Below are 18,718 nucleotides of genomic sequence, written 5' to 3'. Positions count from 1 at the left end.
TCTGCTTCCCGCCGCGCCCGACGAGCGGCACGCCCCAAGGGTTGGCGCACTAGGCCTGGCGACGCGCGAACGCGCAGCTGCACAGCTGCCTTTTCGTTCGTGGTTTTTGGGGCGGGTGGGTCCCTCTTGGCGCGTGAAGCTGCCTCGCCGAGCAGCCGGTGGAGAAGGGCTGGGGCGAGCCGCCGGTGGAGGACGTGTGCCCGGCCGCGGGTTTGGCGGGGCGGTCGGCGTCGGGGTCCGCTTTGTGGAATGGCAGCGAGGGCGCCCCCCCAGAGGCGGTCCGTCCCGCGGGACGAGGGCTGCCGCGCCGGGCGCGACGCTGGGGGCGCGGGGCGGCGGTTGGTGGGGCCGGTGGCAGCGCCGCGCTGTGGGCGGGCGGGGCTTGAGCAGGGCTGCGCCAGGCGGCAGCGGCGGCGGCGAGTCGGCTGTGGCTGGAGCCCCGGGTCGGCATCTCGGGACAGTCCGGGCCGTGCGGCGTTGGTGGTATAGTGGTGAGCATAGTTGCCTTCCAAGCAGTTGACCCGGGTTCGATTCCCGCCAACGCAGCGGGCCGACCTTTTGCCGAGCTGCGGGGCCTCCTGCCCCCGGAGGCGGGCGGCGGGAGGCATTCGGCGCATGTGTGTGCGTGTCCGGGCAGGAGGCGCGCGCAGCGTTTTGAGGACGCGGCGAGCAGGCCGCGCGAGGGCGCGTGCCTCGGGCCTGGGCGGCGGGCGGCTGGCCTGCGCAAGGCAGGGGCCGGCGGCGAGGGAGCGGCGAGCGGGCGGGCTACGGGCCCCGGGCTAGGAGGCACAGACAAGGCGGAAGGCCTGACGCTCCCTGGTGGTCTAGTGGTTAGGATTCGGCGCCTGGCCCGCCGCGGCCCGGGTTCGATTCCCGGTCAGGAAGCAACTTTTTTCTTCCTCTCTGCCAGCCGGCCGACCGACCTCCCGATCCCGGCGTGGTGCGCGGGCGGCCGCGACCCCTCCCCCCACCACACACACTTTTAGCCTACGCCAGAGTTCGCATTCTTGTTGCTTTTACCCTGTGTCCTGGCACTCTGACAAGGCCGCCTGGCACCCTCCACGTACGTTACTCGCCCTGCCACCCGGCTCTAGGCATTTCAGTTGGGTTTTTAAGAGACCCTTCATTTTCTCAATAAGAACAGCAGCTTCTGGACTGCTGGGTATATAATATATCCACTGAATATCATGTGTTAGCCAAACACTGAACTAACTCTGACTTCAAAGTGGGTACCGTTATCACTTTGGATCTGAGGAGTGCCAAAATAGGAGTTGTATAATTCCAAATTTTAGGAGTTCTCTATCCGGTAGCCCGCCTATGTGAGTGGGCCACCCAAACCCAGAAATGTATCTACTACAGCACAAATGCACCTTTCCATGATGAGGGCAAAGGTCCACGATATAGTATATTAACATTTGTGCAGGATAAAGCCCATGCTTGATTTGCCCTATTTGGGGATGGGGAATTGTTTTTTTATTCTGAATTTGGCAAGTAGGGCATTGATGAGGCAATTTCAGCTGATCCCATGTTACAGGTAACTCAATGCCAGCAAGCCTCACTTTAAGCAGTTTCTGCTCCCAAGTGACTGCTTTTCTGGTGGACCCATTGGCCAGTTCTGAAGAAGAAGCTGTTGTAACGACTGATGTGGTTGTAGCCAGATGATCCGCATGCTGATTATATAGGTGTTCTGTAGAGGTAGGCAACACATGAGCATCAACACGGAACACAGTAATAATCAGCTGAGGAACTCCACAGCCAGATGTCTTGCCATAATGGCATTTCCTGAAATTTCTCCGTCACCAAGCATCCATTCATGTTTATCCTATCTTGGCGTCCAGACTACTGACCATGAGTCAGTGTATAAATAACATTGTCCTCCTAGCTCTTGGCTTGATGGCCTTGGTAAACTGCATACAGCTCTGCATATTGGTTACCTAGTCTCTTTCCTGGGTTTCTAAAGTTTTCTGGGATGCGAAGACAGTGACCGCTTTCCAGCACCGAGCTCCAGCTACCACTCAAAGGAACCATCTGTAAACCAAGCAATGTTGCTGTTCTGCCGTTAATTGTTGAAAGGTAGTCCCCATCCAATGGGGGACTCTTGTTCCTGAGGGCTTTCCTTATTAATTTCTGGGGAGCCTTGGAGTGTGGGATCAAATACTTGTTCATGCAACAATGCTTGTCCCTTGGGCCCTGGTTTCATTCTATCTTGAATATACCATTTCCATTTAATTACACTAGCTTGAGCATGCTCAGTTCGGGTGGGATGCAGGTGTCCTTGGATCCAATAAGTATTTGGGGTCATAATATAATCATATGTCCTATACTCAGTGCTTCACTTTCCAAGAACCCCAATACCCATGATAATAATCTGTTGCTCAAAAGGGGTATAACATTTGGCAGCCTCCAGTAGCTTCCGAGTCCAGAACCCCAAAGGTACCTTTATCCATCCTGTTTTTGCCAAGTACTCCCACTTGCATACCCACCCTCCTTGCTGTGTGGACTTGCAATTCAATAGGCCAGGCGGATCTCTCATACTGGCCATAAATCTAAAGCCATTTGTATGGCCTGCTTAGCATTTTCAAAAGCATCCTTTTCTTGCTGGTCCCATTGAAATTGATATTTTTTCCGTAACTGACATAGAGGGGGCTAAAATTTAACTAAATGTGGAATGTGTTGCCACCAGAAACCAAACAGACCGATAAATTTTGAGCCTCCTTTTGTTTCAAGGAGGGGCAAAGCTTCAAGATCTTTTGCTTCACTTTTGATAAAGTTTCTTGCTGTCCTTTATTCCAAACTATCCCCAGGAAGGTAACAGTTTGTGCCAGTTCTTGGATTTGGGCGGGATCTGCCTTCCATCCTTCCTCCCGAGGGACTTCTAACACTGATTGTAAAGCACAAGTTACCCTTTCGTGACTTAATCCCTGAATTAAAATGTCATCAGTGTAATGTATTAACTGTGTACTTGAATCTACTGAAGTGTGAGACAGTGTTTCCGTCACCTCTCTCTGACAGATAGTTGGACTATGTATATATCCTTGTGGCAATCTAGTAAACGTATATTGTCATCCCAACCAGGTGAAAGCAAACTGCATTGAACTGCCTTAGCAATAGGTAAGGCAGAAAAGAAAGCGTTTGGGGCTGCCTGGTGGCTCAGCGGTTAAGTGCGCACGTTCTGCTTTGGCGGCCCGGGGTTCGCTGGTTTGGATCCTGGGTGCGGACATGGCACTGCTTGGCAAGCCATGCTGTGGTAGGCGTCCCACATATAAAGTGGAGGAAGATTGGCGTGGATGTTAGCTCAGGGCCACAGCCTTCCTCAGCAAAAAGAGGAGGATTGGCAGCAGATGTTAGCTCAGGACTAATCTTCCCCAAAAAAAAAAAAGAGAGAAGAAAAGAAAGCATTTGTAAATCAATTACTGCTTACCACACACTAGGATGTCTTTGTATTTTTTCTATTAAGGTGACCACATCAGGCACAGCAGCAATTAAGGGAGGAGTCACCTTGTTTAGTTCTCAATAATCTACTGTCATGTATCAGAAGCCATCACTTTTTTTAACATGCCAAATAGGATTATTCCATTCTGTGGTTATGGGTATCAATACTTTAGTGTTAAGATATTCTTGAATAGTATCTGAAATTTCCTCTTGACCCCCTGGAATTTTATATTGCCGCATATGTACAACTGAGGTGGCAGGGGTAGTTCCACCTTGTGTTTAATACATCCAATGATGACAGAAAGGGTAGAGTATGTCAAGGAACGCCATCCCAAATTGATATTGTCCATCTGTTAACTGTGATGTTAATCCCTTTAAAATGTCGATGCCAATTATATATTCTGGAATTGGAACTATCATCACCAGATACGTTTGCTTTGGTAGCTGTCTTATCTGTATGGTCAAAACGTGTGCCTACTGCAGAAATTTCTTTCCGTAAATTTGTAATGAATTTTTTGACCTCTAAATTTTATAGGATTGCCATAAATCAGGGTGGCCTCTGCCCCCATATTCACCTGCCTGCCAAATGCTCGGTCACTGTTGTTGAACCATTCTTCCAAAAAAAATTGTTAGAGCTCCATGAGGATGGGCATCCGCCTTAACAGCAGCCCTAACCTCCTGTACAGCTGGGTTTGCCCTCATGTCAAGCTAATAAATCAGCAAAAAGAGGGTCAGCCGAGGGGTTACATTTTCGTTTACTTGGGGGTACCTCCTTTTTCTCCGGTGGAATTCCTCCTGAGGCTTTTCATACATGCAACCCTTTTCCTTGAACAAACGCCACAGATCCCTAGTTTCTGCCCCATCAACCTGTTCTTTAGGAACCCCTGCCTGTAGAAGGGCTGACAACATATCCTTCTGAGAAATTCCTTCCTTTCGCTTTTGCAAGTCCTCTTGGCGACTGCCAACTTCCCAGAAGCGTTTGCTCAATCTCCGAAATCTCCTAATTGTGAAATCTTTTCCACACCGAAATAAGGGTATCAGTTTCCTTAACAATAGTGTCATAATGACTTGTTTATAGGTGTTTATAGGCATGTGGAGCTGTTTTGATGATACGATTACGTATTTGGACACTAAAAGGCATATTTGCCAATGCATCCGCCACTCCCAGAAAAAAGGTCACTTCATCGCCTCTTCCTTGATCCGTTGACAACAATCCTCAAGGTATGCCGAGGCTGATCAGCATCTGCCACACGTCATCAGTGGGATATTTGTCCTGGGCCCCCGAACAGACAAGGATAACAAAGTAATGCCATCAGCTGCTTATCATCTGAACATCGCGGGCACTACACCCCGTGTCCTCTAAAAGCACTATGCACTGTAGGTTCTGTGGAAACAGTGAACAATTTATAGGCATCTCCTGAATCCAGTTGTATTCGGATATCGGAAATTTCTTACTGGGTAAAGTCTTCTACTACGTCTCACCACACTGACCTCCCTGTTGTTCTAGGTGGTGTCAAATCTAGCAGGGGATGGTCCCAGCAAAGCCTCCTCATCTGAGGAGGGATTCTCATCATCATCCCAGATGTCGCCATCCTAATATCAGGGTCTCAATCAGGGCCAGCCAGGGCAATTGCCATATGAACCTTTTTTACATTCACTTGCCCTGGCAGTGGTGGTGCTTATAGTACTTTGCCAGACTCACAGCCTTTTTGGCAACATGTTGATAGGTCCTAGCTTGATCCCCTCACACATACTTCTGACATTGCATCATGGCTAGCTGAGACTGGCAACCAGACAGCTCTTTCTCCAGTAATACTTTTTCTTTCAATATGGTCCCAATCTTCTATGGCCCTACGGAAGGCGTGTACCAGGCACCACCCTCTTCTAGCCGAGAAGGCAGTGTCATCTTTTCCTTTTACTGTCTGCAATGCCTTCATTATATGAATAGGCTCCCACATAGGGAGCTTATTATCCCATGCCTCACACAGTACTGATCTATGACCCCATTCCTGGGCCAATGCAGAAAACTAGGGGTGCCCATCCCAGGACCTCAATAGGAGCTTTTAATGATCTCTGATTTCTGTACCAGAAGGCCATAAGTGCAGATCCTGCTGACTACCCCAAAAAATGTTTCCCACAACAGTAGGGGATAAGAAATGACAGGTACTGCCGAAGCTACTTCGTTGTTTAAGCAATCAGAGTTTGTTTGTGAGGGGAATAAAGTGGGGAAAAGAAGGCAGAGAGCTACAAATCAGTACTTACAACATCCACACCACAATCAGCTGGGCAAGTCCCAAAAGGTTTACAGCAGGCGGGAGTGCCGATTATTCAGGTCTGGGGCACAGTGTCCTCTCTCAGTGAGACTCTCGTTTGTTCTGTGCATGTTACTCCCTTTGATCCTAAGGTTATCTGGGTTCTAACTCAGGGTTTCAGGTATTTGGATACTTTGAGTGATTTCTTCTTGTTCCCACTGATGGGATGTTTCTATAGTCCAGTCAGGTGTCCCTCAGGTGGCCAGCCCAGACAAGAAACATGACGCACGACACGTTCTATTAATCTCTCTGAGCCTTGGGGTCACGGTCGGAAGTGGCCATCTCTGGCCCTAAGCATAGACACATTCTCTCATGTAGGGCCCAGGGCCCAGTGTCTCCGGAAGATGGGGAAGTCAATGAACTCTGCACACCAGGTAGTATTTACACTTTATGGCTTTCTGAAAAAATTATTTCTCACACTTGAAAACTTTCTTTGGCTTAGAAGGGCCAGGGGTGAAGGCAGGTGAAAGAAAGATAGCCCTGCCTGCAGGGTACTTAGAGACTTCCTTGATGGAGTCTTTCCTGCAGATAACTGCTCCTCCACTGTGCTGTGGTCATTTAACATTGATTCTTATTGGTTGCACAGTTAATGGGTTTCTTCATCTTGCCTGTGTTGAAATTCATTTAAAACTTCCTGTCTGACACAGAGAGGCAGCACAGGGAGGTGGGCTGAAGGGCTGAACTGAGAACCCAAGACAAGGGCTCCATTGTCAGCTCTGCTTCCTGGTGTTTCCCCCTCGTCAATTTCCTCACCAGCACAAGAACCCTGCCCAGGGTTTTCACAGGACCAAACAAGGTGATACATGAAAGAAAGATTTGTCTGTAAAAGCAGACTCAACTGCTCCTCTGATTTGTTACTGACTGATTAGCAGAAATGGAGTCTGGTGACTTATGAAACTGAATGAAAGGATGTAACAATTTCCTTCCTCTTTCTAAGTTCATCTCCCAAACGCCACTGGACTCAGGCCCAGTTCTGGGATGACTATGGAGATCCCAATGGTTACAAATGTACATCCTGGTAACCTGTGGCTGCTTCAACCACTGCCTGTTTTGCTGCTGCTGGGTGAGTGAGGGTCATCGTGGAATGTGGGCAGTTTCAGTCATTTTCTCAGTGGAGGGCGCCAGGGGTCATGTGATGAGGTGCCCTGGGCCCTGGAAGTGGGGACAGATTGAAAAGGGGCAAAAAGAACCCTGAATTCTTACCATTCCACTGGTTCCTCAGATTGGAATTCAGAGGTTCTCACAGTCCCTGCCCCACACATTCATGTTTCCTTTGTAGCCATGTGGAGAGACAGGGCTGAGGTGAGGAGGAGGTGAGAAATGAGTACTTATAAGAGGACTGGAAACAGGCTGGAAACTGGAAACAACGTGACTAGAAACAGGCTCTGAGATGGGTCCTAGAAGAAGGAGCCCAACATCACCTCCTCTCCCTCTCCACACCCACCCTGCTACATTTGTTCCCTCATCCTTCCTGCTCTACACTGATCCATTGTCTTCTCTTTATAGCTTCTGCAGACAGAGGATCTGGTGAGTTTGCTCTTGTTTCCTTGGGTTTGTGGTGTTATTGCCTCACAATGAGGCTCTACTTCCGTTAGGAAATGTCTGTTCAAACAAGAACCAGGCTTGGGTTCAGCAGGGGTGGTTCCCCATTTCAGTGGGACCTGGGATTTGATTCTTGGTCGATCTCCCATTGATCCACCAAAGATCTAAAGGGAATGAGGCTGCTGGAAGTACACAGATCTTTAATTGGGTCTGCAGTAGTGACTCTCTGGCCCTCTGGTCTCCCCTGGGAACTCCTTTGGAATCTGTGGTCCCTCCAAGGTTATTTATTCCCATCCCTTTCTGCTCTCTGTCCCTCAGTGTCCCTGGGAGGGTAGCCTGAGCCCCCATGGAACAACGCGCCCGGAGATTCCAGACTTGAAGTGCTAGGGGCCCACACCCTGAGGACAACCCCACTCAGTGGTTCCATAATGGGAGCCCCATCCCGACCCAGGTCCAGGCCTAGTTACAGCTTTAAGGCCCAAGAGAATGACAGTGGAGACTACAGGTGCTAAACGGGCCAGGACGAGCCTCAGTGACCCTGTGCATCTGGATGTGATTTCTGGTCAGTGGAGGTCTGGGGAAGGTCTGGGAGGACAAGGAGATGAATCTGCTTGATGTGGTAGAAATTTTTAGAAACAGGTGTGGCCTGTTTACTTGTCCATCAAAGGTGAATGGTTTGACGTAGTTCTTGCCCACCCATTTCCTTTTCACCAACCCCCTTTGCTTGGTGTGTGTGGTCGGGGTGGAAGTTCCTAAGAGATTCCTCAGAACATGTTAGGCTGTTTGGCCTCAGTCCTGATTGAGTAGGAAGGTTACTCGGCCATAAACAAGCAGTCAGAGGTGAGAGAAGCAGAAGGGAAATTTCTGCTCCATAAAACCATCCTACCCTCATGGCAGTGTGGTAAAACTCAGGGATTGAAGGCAACCAGGACTGCAAAGGTCCTAAGCTGAGAGTGTCTGGCAGCTGAGGAGGTCGTTCTGCCCATGCTGCAGGAGACCAGAGGGAGATATGGAATCTGGAAGAGTTGGAGGCCGGGAGGGGAGGGGCTGGGAAGGGGCCAACCATGTGGCAGCTGGTGGTCTGGTATGATGACTTGGACTGATATTCCTGAAGGAGATGAGAATTCATTAGATGGGTTTAATTAAGGGAGTCACAGGATCTGACTTAGGTTTATGTAAATATCTGACAGTGTTCAGTTTAATAGACTCTGTAGGGAAATGCTCCTACACACTGTATTACCCCTTCCAATGTCTGAAATATGAGCCATTTATATTGTAGTTGACTTCAGCTGCATCTTGGTGCATAAACCCTGAAGATGGTCACATGTGAGCTTTCAGTGTATGTTAATTCTGTTTCACATCAGGAGGGTGATTTTCTGGTAGTCTTTGCTGTCCCAGCGAGATGCTGGTGGTGGAGTCACTTTCTGTTGATGGTGCTCAATGGAAAGGGAAATAAATATTGACTCAACCTCACACACCTGACCACGCCTAGACATCACAGCTACCTAACTCTTCTTCAGGTTGCCACCAGAAACAGCTGGTTGTACTTCTGAGTCTTCCTACAAAAATGTAAAAGTATAAATTTAGCAAAACTTGGTTCTGAAAGGTCATTAGAGGGAAACCACCTCGTCCCATCCTCCATTGTGCAAAGAGATTAAGCCCGCGAGCCCTAGGAGCCCAGCGAGAATCAACGGGGCCACAATCAGAATCCTGAGTTCAGATTTCTGTCTCATGCTTGCCCTAACCACAGTACCTTGCCTTTTGCATATGTGATGTCGTTTTCTTAAATGAGTTTACATTTAAATATGATGTAATAAATTCTAGTATTTCTTTTTATAATAAATAGAGTAATTTGATTTTCTTCTCTATTTGGTTTATTGAAACACTCTCTGTAGCCCTCCAAGGTAGCCACATTTCAGAATCTGATTCCTGTGCCCTCACTGAAGGGAGGCCTTGGTTGGGAGTGGACTGTTTGTAAGGAGGGAGGAAAAGTGATTTGGTTGCAAAAGTTTTCTTTTAATGCTCCTCTTGTTCAGAGTCACAACTGAATACTGAATTCGCAAGTGTCACACGTTTCCATTTTAATGGGATGCAGATCTCATTCAGGGTTGGTGAGGCATTATTAAAGCTCTGCTTCCTTGCTAATATGGTTAATGGTGGCTGTTTACCTGCTTTCCAAAAGGAGTTCAAAAGTTACCATTAAATTAATCCCCACCACAAATGCTGTATCCACGGAAACTGAAGGTTTCAGGTCCTGTTCAGCAACCTCTACAGTTACTGAAATGCACTCATTTCCTTATCCTGTACAGTGTTTTTAATTCCTCAAAATCACCCCACACCCCTGGCCCTGGGATTCAAGTCTTAAATATTCATCTTTGGAACTTCTGAAAACTATCCTTTAGGAGGTCCCACAGATAATACCATAATTTCCCTGTAAGAGAGCACTAACTCTTGCCATGAAGAATCTTCAGTTCCTCTGCTCAACATCTTTTCAAATTCTTGCAATGTCACCCCACAGCTCCAAGGGCCTTGGTATCCAGCCTTAGAACTTTTCCTTCCCATATTGTGTCTTTCAGACTGGTTGCTGCTCCAGACCCTCGCCTGGTGTTCCAAGAGGTGAGCCCATCCATCTGAGGGTGCCACAGCTGCAGAAACAGGCCTCCTGTTGGACATCATATTCTACCAGAATGGAAAATCCCTGACGTTTCTTCCATAACACTTCCACCTTCTCCATCCTACAAGCAAACCGCAACCACAGTGGCAAGTACCACTGCTCAGGAACTATAGGAGAGGATGCAGCACTCATCACAGCCCAGAACATCAATTTCGTCCAAGGTGAGAACCAAGGCTGTCTAGAGCTTACAGCCTTGGAAGGATGCGTAGGGAGAGGATCACTCATCTTTTTGAATTTCAGTACCTGCCTCCTCCTGAGTGGGCCTCTTGATGTCAACAGAACTCCTAAAAGTCCTAGCTGGACCTGATGGCTGCGGTGGCTTTGCAGCTCTGTCTCAGCTCATTCTCAGGGATTACAGAAACAGGTGTGATTCACCTGAAGTTTTAACTTTCAGGGGACAGAAGCCACCTTTTCTTCATCCCCCCCAAATGCATCCACCAGACATAACCACTCTCCCTGTTCCCACCTCATTCAAACCACTCCACTGCCATATGGCCCTCTTGTTCCCAGGGGATTCTGAAGCTTCTTGTGCCTCCCTGTTCACCTTTCCTCTTCAGCCTATGCTCCCATCTAAGCTCCGGCACCATGTCGGTATGAGGATCTCTCTGCCAGGCATCCAGGCTGTCTGCTCCTGAGAAACTGTGTGTTGTGAAATCCATATGATGCCCTTTCAGGAGGCATCACAAGCCAAGTAGTCTTGATCCGTGAATACCACCCAGTCCTGGGCTCAGAGGAGGCAAGGACAATGTGTTGATGTGGTCTGTGGATTCCCCAGTTCAATATTTCCCAAAATAAACTCCTTGAGAGGCTTTTCAGAATGAATGATTGTGTGGTCCTTAATGCAGAAGATGCTGAGTACTCTGTTCCTCCCATTTATATTCATAATGCTTGTTAAAGACTTCTAGAAGTCGTATTGTAAAAAAAAAACTTTTTAACTTAAGTTTTATAAGGCATCACCCAACTCTAGGTGACCACAAAACCTGGTTTTTCCTGTTTAACTTCTATTAATGTCCCCTAGAACACATGTGCAAGGTCACCTTTGGAAATGCTGATCCAGAGCTTTATTTGGGAAGGCTAGATGAGTGAAGAGATCCTAGGAAGACTTCCTCCTGTAATTCCTGTCTGCTCTTGGCCCAAGCCTTAGCCCCTGGCTTGGGTGACTTCACAAAGGCTCCCCAACAGGAACGTGACTGTTTATTCCAAATTACTGCCTTAACAACTGTCAATCATCTCATCCTCTGCCTCTTATTAGGTCCGGCAACTGTATTCTTCTTTCTCCATTGGTTTCAAATCGCTTGCCTGGTGATGGGACTCCTGTTTGCAGTGGATACAGGGCTGTATGTTTCTGTGCAGAGAGACCTTCCAAGATCATGGGAGATGGGAAGAATTGCAATTTGAGATGGAGCCAGAGCCTCTGAAAACAAATGAGGTCTGGGCCAAGGAGACTCCAACCACTCCTTGTGACCTGTGATCTTCAGAGCTAAATGCCAACAGGCCACACCCTGCCTGAGCTCCTAAAGGCTCTGCGTGCCAGTCCAGCCCACTCAGCTTGACAAGACCTACAGCAAATGTGTTTTCTCATAGCCCCTAGACAGAGGCTCCTCAAATCTAGAAAACTCAGTAAATCCTGCCTCTCCTTTCTAACCCAATCCAGCAAATCTGGTTTTTCCTCAGACTGTACTACCAGCACCCTGTCCAAGCCAGCATCATGTCTCACTTGGGTTACTGCAGTAGCCTCCTGACGGGTCTCCTGGCACTGCCCTTGCCACTCCTACAGTCGATTCTCACCACCTGCCAAAGTGATCTTAAGATGTGTGTTGTCTCTTCTCCTTCCTTGCTCAAAGCCATGCCAGAGCTCCCCTTGCAATTAAGAGGAAAGCTTAAAGCCTTTGGAACGTTCTACTAGGCGCCCTACATGATCTTGCTCCTACTGCCTCTGACCTCATCTCCTGCTCTTCCTTGCTTCCTTTAACACACCAATTCTACTTCTGCCTAGGGCTGCAGTTACATGCTCTGTTTCTGGAAGGTTCTTTCTTACAGATATCTACACGGCACTTGGCCAGGATCTTTCCTCATGTCACCTTATCAGTGAGGTCTCCTTGATCCTTTAGTATAACCCTCAGTCTCCCACTCATCTCCTAATCCCTTGTTTAATTGTTTATCTGATGGCCTGTTTAACAACAACTTCTTGTGAACAGCTTACTGTGACTCCTCCTCCCATCAGCCTGTGAGCTCCCAGGAGAGCAGGCCCTGTGTCTATTTTTGTTCTCACGACCATATTCTGAGTCCCGGGTCAGTGTCTGGCACAAGATAAAGGAGTCAATAAATATTTGTGGAATGAGGAATTCTTCAGCATTTGAAATCAGAGAATTTTAAACCTAGAAAGTCCTTGGAAATGACACAGTCCAATCTCCTCAATTTAAAACTGAGGAGCTGAGGCCCAGATAGTTGAAATGACTTCTTCAAGGATAGACAGGTAGTTGGTGTCACAGACCATCATATACGCAGTTTTGGGTCATGACACATCTTGTTCTGCAGCTTGCTTTTCATACTCAGTCTTGGGTCATGAGCATGCCCTCCACTACAGTGTCTGTTTCAGTCATCACTTTAATGTCTGTTCATTTTTAAAGATAAAATGGATACATACATGTTGTAAAGTTAGCACTGGCATATATAAGCTCCCCATACTCCAACCTCTCTGACTTGCCAAAAGTAAAGAAGTGAACGAGATCAAGAATGCCTGTGTGTGATGCTGTGGTTGATGTGCAGGCACGGAGGCGTGTTTTTAGGGCTTCTGGAACTCTGGTGCTGGGTGGGTAGGTGGGGCTGAGGCTGCTGAGGGCCAGGTTTAAAAGGTTAGAGGAGCTGGACAAAGCAGTCCCTGAACAGAGCAGGGTGACAGACCCCACGGCCAGACCACCTTTCCTCTGAGGGAGAGGACCCTTCTTGCAGGTCCTTGGACAAATGTCTGATTCTGACATCTCAGGCTCAAGTTCATTTCACACTGTGAGAGTGAATGAATTGCAAGCTGGCAGCTTCTCTTGTTCCTGGAGCTATAAAAGAGAATAGGTTCCTTCTTTGATGATGGTTTCATTTTCCACTCTGGAAGTCATTCACTGCACTTCTTCTTCATGTATTCCCCTTTTTTTAATTTGATCACTCTCCAGTACAGCTGATGTCTGTAGCAGAAGACTTTGCCAGCTCTTCTGCAGGAAGCACTGGAGAGGTTGACCAAGAAAACCCAACCAGAAGGGGGACTGACCTCTGTATCCCTTCACCCCTCTCCTCTTCACAAAGGCTCCTGAACCTTCCAAAGGGTTCTGAGCTGCCTGAGGGAGAAAAGAGCCACTATCAGAGCATGGGTTTTTAGTTTCTCTTTTTAAAAATTAGTTTCCTTGGAATCAGGGGCAAATAACGATATATTATAACAAATACACTGTTAAAGTTCACCATTAGAAAGTATCACGTTCCCGCCAGGGGATCCCATCCTCGCTAGCAGTGAGGGCCTCGCCTGTCAGCTGGGAGACAGAGCTATAGAGACCTTTGTTTCTCTTTCCTCCATTTCCCCGAGACTCACGTCTCCTGAAAGGCTCCTCCTCCTTTGGCTTCTCAGCAGAAGTCCACGCCTGCAGAGAAACAATTCAGAAGTCAAATAGACACTGATTAAAGAAAGTGAGATACGGGTGAGACCCAATTTGTAAGGCCGCAGGACCGACGGGAGCTAGGTGGCTTCGCAGAGCAGCGAACTCATCACCCTCTGTATTTCAGGGCATAGGATGGACTGTGGCCTGGAGGTAACTCCCCACCTGGAATCCTGGCCACAGGGAAAATGTACACGCCTTCCAAATCCTCTCACTGGGTACGATGCTCCACGGTGAGCACAAGCACTCAGGGACGGGTCTGGACAACAGGAGGGACATTTCACCACAGTTCATCTGCGTCTTCCTTTCCCACTGCCGAGTTCTCCCCCCAGGAGGGGGCAGGGGGACAAGGTCACCCCGGAGTCCCTGCGCCATGTCACCAGGTCTCTGCTGCCTTCGTTGTGTTCCAGCACTGAACAGGAGAGTCAATTTAAAAAGAACCCAGTCTTCATACAACGGCTTTCGTTTGTTTCAGCGTTATAAATGCTGCAATGGAAAAAGAAAGAAACAATTAGAATAACAGATTGCAAGAAAAACATTGAGATGTGGGCTGGTTGCTTTTCAAATTCAACTCCATCCGTGACCCCTGGCAAACAATTGTACCACTGAACCACCCCCGCGCAGAGACACCGCCACCACGGACGCGCTAGGGCCAGCAACGCTCCCCACCAGCCGTCCGACACTGATCACGGCCTTCTGTGGCCAAAGGCCCCAACGCCGAGCTAAGCGGGGGACAAGGGAGCTGTAGCAAGGCTCCAGGGCTCAGAGGGCGCTCGGACTGGGGGCAGGCGTTGGAGGCCCCAGGGGCACTCATGCACCGGGAACAGAGCAGGGCTGTCTCGCCCATCCTGCGCCGGTCACCGGCCCAGGACCGCCGCCGACCGCCGCGCCCGTAGGAGGAAATAGAGCCGCCCCTGGTGGCCTGCTCCGCGCTGAATGCCACAACGTAGGTCCGTTGGCGGTGGCGGGTGACGCCCTTTCTGACGACCCACGGCCCGTGCCCAAGTCCCCCGGGCGGCGGGCTTCCCTGCGTGCGCGGCTCTCGTGGCCGTGCGTGTTTAAGGGCCGGCCTTCCGGGCGAGGTGTGGGCTGCGGGAGGGCCGGTGGGCGGGGCGGCCGGGTGGAGCCGCAGGCTGGGGAGGCGCCGCCTGGCCACCTGCTGAGCGGCGCTCAGGCCAAGAGACCTCCGAGGGGCTCTGAGCCTGGCGCCTGCGCCTGGCCGACGGCTCGCCCAAGGGTCCGGCCTGGGCGTTGGTGGCGGTGAGCGGCGTCTTGGATGGCGGGGCGCGCTTTGCAGAGGAAGGCTTGTCAGCGGGCCGCCCGTGGAGGAGGCGCGCCGTCGTGTCGTCGTGGGCTCGGCCTCAGAGGTGCCTTCGCGCGTGCAGACGGGGGTTGGCCCCGGCCGTGGGCCCGACGTGGCGTGGGCGACGGGGATCCAGGGCTTCGGCTCGCCCCCGGAGCCAGCTTGGCCGGGTTGGGCCCGCGTGCCAGGCAGGCCCCGCAGGGAGGGCGCTGTGGTGGGCTGGACAGCAGAAGGCCGCATGGTGGGGCCCGGGAGGCAGGCGCGTGGCTCGGGCGGCGTCTCGGAGGTGAAAAGTCGTGGTGGGCGTCTGCGGCGCCACCGAGATGGGGGACGGCGACCTGAGCAGGGTGTGGAGAGGGATGGGCGGGCCGGCGGCTGGGGGCCGGGGAGCGCGCGTGTTGGACGGTGTCGCCCGTTGCGGGCAGGCGCGGCGCGCTCCGAAGAGCGCGCGCGCGGCCAGGCAGGCGCTCGGAGGGTGACCCGTGGGAGGGCGGGCCCACGGGGGTCGGGGTGGGGCGGGGGTGGGGTGGGGTGGGGGGAGGGGAGGGAGGGAGTGGGGAGCGAGTGGAGGGAGGGCGAGCGCGCGGACCCCCCGTCGGGGGGCCCGTGCGGGAGGGGGCGAGAGAGAAACCGATGGGGCGCGGTGTCCTGAAGCCCCCGCGTGTGGGGTCCGGTGGGAAGGTGTGTGAGTGAGGGGCGGGGGCGCGCGCTGTGTCGGGAAGGCCGGTTGCCAGTGGTTCAGAGGCGCGGGGCAGCCTCCTCGGGCCGAGGGGCGCCGGCCGGCGCGGGCGCGGGCGGGAGAAGCGGGTGGGGTGGAGAGGCGTGCGTGTAGGCCTGGAGCCGGGCGCGGCGGCCACAGGCCGGAGCGCCAGCCCGCCGGCCAGGAAGGCGGCCAAGGGCGGCGCCTGCGTGCGGGAGGCCCGGGTAGCGGGCGTTGGTTGGCGCTCGTGCGCGCTCGGCGGCCGAGTGACCTCGAAACCGACGCCTCCAGGGGAGACTGGCACCTGAACGCAGCGCGCCTTAGACCGCCTGTCCATCCGACGGCGGCCCGCGTGGCCGCTCGCCTGGCTGGGAGCCGACGCGGCCGGCGGGGCCCTTGCCGCCCGCGGCGCCTTGGCGGGCAGCCAGGCGCGCGCCACGGACGGATCGTGCGTGCGCCGGCCGACGGGGAGCAAGGCCAGCGGACCGCCCGGCTCCACCGCCGCCGCCGCCCCCGGCGCCGCCGACTCCCCGGGCGCCGGCCGGGACAAGGCCGCGGCCCGCGCGCGCCCCCCCTTCTCCTCGCCGCCTCGCTGGCCCTCTCAGAGGGCCCTTCTCGCGGCGCGATCTCCGCACGGGGAGGCAAGAGGCGGCGCAGACTCGGCATTTCCAGCCGCCAATGCCGCCGCCGCCAGGCCGGGCGCGGGTCGGGGTCGTGCGGGCCGTGGCCGCGTTTTCGCTGGACACGCGGTCGTTTGACTGTCGGGTCGGATGGGGCATGTCGCCGGGTAATCGGGGTGGCGGCAGCCCCGAGGGCGGGGGGGGGGGGTCGGCGCCCGCAGGCAGCCTGCGGAGAGCGGTCGGGCGCCGGGGCGGGCCGCCGCCGTCCTCGCTAGGGGGGTGAGTATCCCCGCCTGTCACGCGGGAGACCGGGGTTCGATTCCCGACGGGGAGGGGCAAGACGTCCCTTTTGCGGCTGGCCGCTCTGCGTCCGGCCGCTTGCCCCGGGAGGCCCTCTTCGCCCTGCCGCGCCCCGCTCCTCCGTTTCTCCCGAGGGCGCTTCTTCGCCCTGCCCCGCCCTCCAGCCAGGCGCAGGCTGCCAACCCGTGCCCGGCCTGCCCACGGGAGCCCTCGCCGTCGGGCGGCGGTCATTCGGCACGGCCGAGCCAAAGCTTCCTCTGCTCCCTGCAGCGCCCGACGAGCGCCCGCCCCCAGCGGCTGGCGCATGGGCTCCCTGCGACGCGACGCGACGCGCGACGCGCGCTGCACAGCTGCACAGCTGCTGACGGGCGGCGGGTGGGTCCTCTCTCGGTGCTGCCAGCAGCTGCCTCGCCGAGCAGCCGGTGGAGAAGGGCTGGGGCGCGAGCCGGACGGTGGAGGGCGGGCGCCCGGCCGGGGCTTTGGCGGGGCGGTCGGCGCGGGCGGCGGTCGCTTGGTGGAGGGCAGCGAGGGCGCGCCCCCAGAGGCGGTCCGTCCCGGCGGGACGAGGCCGCCGCGTCGGCGCGGCGCGGCGCTGGCGCTGGCGCGGGCGGCGGTTGGTGGCGCCGGTGGCAGCGCCGCGCTGCGGGCGGGCGGGGCGTCGGAGCAGGGCTGCGCCAGGCGGCGGCGGCCGGACGGCTGTGGCCGCGAGCCCCGGGCCGCGTCCGGGGCACGCCGGGCTGTGCGGCGTTGGTGGTATAGTGGTGAGCATAGCTGCCTTCCAAGCAGTTGACCCGGGTTCGATTCCCGGCCAACGCAGTGGGCCGACCTTTTGCTGAGCTGCGGGGCCTCCCGCCCCGAGGCGGGGCGGCGGGCGCGGGTGCCGCGCGTGTGTGTGTGTGTGTGTGTGTGCGCGCGCGCGCGCGCGCGGGCGCTTGAGTGGGGCGCGGCGAGCAGGAAGCCGGCGAGGGCGCGTGCCTGGGCCGGGGTGGGCGGCTGGCCCGCGCAAGGCAGGGGCCCCGGCGGCGAGGGAGCGGCGAGCGGCGGGGCCGCGGACCCCGTCCAGGAGCAGGCGAGGCGCGGCCCGCCGCCCCTGGTGGTCTGGTTAGGATTCGGCGCGCTCTCACCGCCGCGGCCCCGGGTTCGATTCCCGGTCAGGAAGCCTTCTTCTTCCTCTCCGCCTGCCCGCCTGCCGGCCGCCCGACTCCGCCTCCCCCGGCGCGGGCGCGCGGGCGGCCGCGACCCCTCCCCCCACCACGCACACTTTTAGCCCGCGCCGGAGCTCGCTCTCGCTTCGCCCCTCGCCCCCTGGCCTCGGCCTCCCGACAAGGCCACCCGCCACGTCCAGCCCTGCCCCTGCCACGCCCTCCACCCCTGCCAACGGCAGACTCGGTTTCCGCTCGCCCCTGGGCGTCTCCCTCCTCCTCCTCCCCGGACGCTCGCCTCGCTTCCCTCTTCCTCGGTGGCTGGGGCCGCCTCTCCCTGCCGCACGGCGGGGCGCACAGCCCCGCCGCCGGCCCCCATCAAGGCTTTGGACTCTCCCGCAGCCCACGGGCCGGGCACAGCCCCGCGGCCCCCAAGCCGCCCCTTGTCCCTCCCGAGGTGGGGCCGCCGGTGGGGGCTGGGGCTGGGGGTGCGGGCGGGAGGGGGCAGGGGTCTCCTGGGACCGGTCGGGCCACCTGCCGAGACCTGTGGTCCCTGGCCTCGCCCCTCGCGCCAGCCAAGGCGCCGGCAGTCTCGGCTGCCCGCCGGGTCCTGGGCCCGCTGCGTGTGTCCCGGGGCCCGGCGATTGGGGCGCCAGGGGCGTCTGGGGTCCCCGCGCGGGCGGGAGCCGAGGGCCCGGCCGCGGCGCCCGAGGAGGCGGAGATGGGCCAGTGACTCGACCCCGTCCGTCCGTCGGGCCAGCGAGACCAGCCCGCCGCGGAGGAGACAGAGCAGGGAGCTACAGGAGGCCGTTCCGGAAAACGCCACGGGCAAGCAGGTGGGGAGGGCTGGGGGCGGACGGCGGCGGCGGGGGTGGGGTGGGACGCTTGGCCAGCGTTTTCTTCCAGTGGCCTCAGCGACGCTCCGCGTCCCATGGCCAAGTGGCCGGGCGTCTCGAACTCGCTCCCCCACGCCCCCCCTCCCCCACCGAGCTGGGACTCTCGGACGGCGTTCCCCTTCCCGCCTCGGCGTCCACCCACGCCATCCTCTCTCC

General features: G+C 55.2%; 1 long non-coding RNA gene and 1 other non-coding gene across 2 annotated transcripts; both read left to right on the top strand.

The window, feature by feature from the left end:
- Window positions 1-384: 384 nt before the first annotated feature.
- On the top strand, window positions 385-7,273 carry LOC139042092 (uncharacterized). The gene is made up of 3 exons (XR_011498326.1): window positions 385-491; window positions 6,682-6,807; window positions 7,251-7,273. It is a non-coding gene; the product is annotated as an uncharacterized lncRNA (long non-coding RNA).
- On the top strand, window positions 814-885 carry TRNAE-CUC (transfer RNA glutamic acid (anticodon CUC)). The gene has a single exon. It is a non-coding gene; the product is annotated as a tRNA-Pro (tRNA).
- Window positions 7,274-18,718: the final 11,445 nt, after the last annotated feature.

The sequence above is a fragment of the Equus asinus genome, chromosome 25 (genome assembly GCF_041296235.1).
Source record: "Equus asinus isolate D_3611 breed Donkey chromosome 25, EquAss-T2T_v2, whole genome shotgun sequence".
Classification (NCBI taxonomy): Eukaryota; Metazoa; Chordata; class Mammalia; order Perissodactyla; family Equidae; genus Equus; species Equus asinus.
Note: the sequence above shows the minus strand (reverse complement) of the source record. Positions and strands in the feature narration are given on the sequence as shown.